This window comes from Bactrocera latifrons, unplaced genomic scaffold, assembly GCF_001853355.1.
Source record: "Bactrocera latifrons isolate USDA-ARS-PBARC rearing strain unplaced genomic scaffold, ASM185335v1 scaffold_59, whole genome shotgun sequence".
Classification (NCBI taxonomy): Eukaryota; Metazoa; Arthropoda; class Insecta; order Diptera; family Tephritidae; genus Bactrocera; species Bactrocera latifrons.
This window is the reverse complement of record NW_017537256.1, coordinates 1,220,607-1,222,515: the sequence shown is the minus strand read 5'-3', so window position 1 is coordinate 1,222,515 and position 1,909 is coordinate 1,220,607.

Genomic DNA, 1,909 nt, shown 5'->3' with positions numbered 1-1,909 from the left:
TACAAGACATAAAAGAACCTAAAATTTCAATATTTGAATTTTTCACATAAATTTTGAGGTTATGTAAAAGAGGCGTTCATATGTAAATCTTTTCATTATCAAATGCTTGCCTTTTTTTCTATAAGGCACGTAGTTTTGCCGTAAATTGAGATAAGCCGTTTGCAACCCTTAAAAATTCAACCACGCCCTCCCCCCTTCCTTTCTCACGACCACGGTTCTTTCGTAAACTATTTTTTTTCCATTTTTGTTATTTTATCTTTTATTTCCAATGGGTTTCAAATTACAATTTTTTTTTAATATTTAATTACACTGATCTATTATATACAATAATGATTAATTTAATTAATTATTATTAATTTTTACTATTATTATTTTTTATATTTATGATAAATAAATAGATTTCATATTTTTTACGAAAACATAACATTTATTTATAATCAAACACCTTATTTACTGTTTTAAAATAAATTATTTACCGACACAAGGCAAAGCGCATCTTGCGACCTAATTTGTTTCGTCTTAATTTTCAATTTTTAAAGACAATAACTGTATAAACGAAGAAAGTATTTGAAAAATCAATTATTAAGAAATATAAATATGAAATAACTTATTTCATAATAAGCGTTGTCGAAGTTCATTGATTTAAAATAATCTGCGAAAACTAGCAAAACAAAAAAATTAAAATTGAAAATGTGTGCAAATACCAGAGTTAATTAATTTGAAATTACCAAAATAGGCTTTTAATTAGTATTAAAAAAGAATTTTAATTAGCGCTAAACTTAAGCAAAAATTATATACACACATATAATATATAGGATCGCTAACAATATACGCATATTTTTTGCCACACATGTATATAAACTTGTATTAAAAAAACAAAAAACAAACAAAACAAAACAAAACAAAATGATAGAATGAACAAAAATATTAGACGATTTCGAAATTGGCACAACTTTTAACTCAACGCCTTACTTATGTTATATTCATAATACTTAAATAATTACCCATACATGTGTAAGTTCAATGCATTAGCGGTAGTTAATTGAAAACAATTGCACGAACAACACACATGCTAACTACATTGAATAACATGTGTACTAACCAATTTGTATGTATATAACTTTGTGAAAACGGATACGAAATAAAGTATGTATGAACTGTTGTAATCATGAGAACCTACACATAATAACGTCATAAGAACTTTCATTGAAATCAATAAAAATCTTTACAACAAATATTACAAAAATGGTTTTTGTTTTAATATATTGAACAGTGAAAGGTGAGTACTTACTTATTAATCTAAAAAAGATACCGTTTTATTTTTTTAGTATCTTCTTCTCCTTTATTGGCATAGACACTGCTTACGCTATTATCTTCTTCTTCTCGTAAGGTATATCGCCAATGTGTGACGATATGACCTAGCCAGCGTAGCCGCTGCCTTTTAATTCGTTGAACTATGTCATTGTCGTTTATCTTATACAGCTCATCGTCCCATTGAATGCGATATTTAGCTTGGCCAGCGCACAATGGACCATTCATCTTTCGCAGAACCTTTCTCTTGAAAACTCATAACGTCGATTCATCAGATGTTGCCATCGTTCATGCCTCTTCACCATATTCACGGGAATAATGAGTGTAGTATAGAGTTTGGTTTTTGTTCGTCGAGAGAGAGCCTACTCAGTCCGAAGTAACACCTGTTGGCAAGAATTATTCTGCGTTGTATTTTGAGACCAACACCAGTGATGTGTGTTGAAAGTCGCGAGGTGACTTCAAGTAAAGCTGGCTGTCAGCTGTCTCTATATAAGCAAAGCAGGCATCTTGAGGGCCAGTGCTTACGTGACTGTCGCGCCCCGATGTGATTTGTCTTAGTTGTCACAATGCGACTTCAAGTGAAGCTGGCTGCCAACTG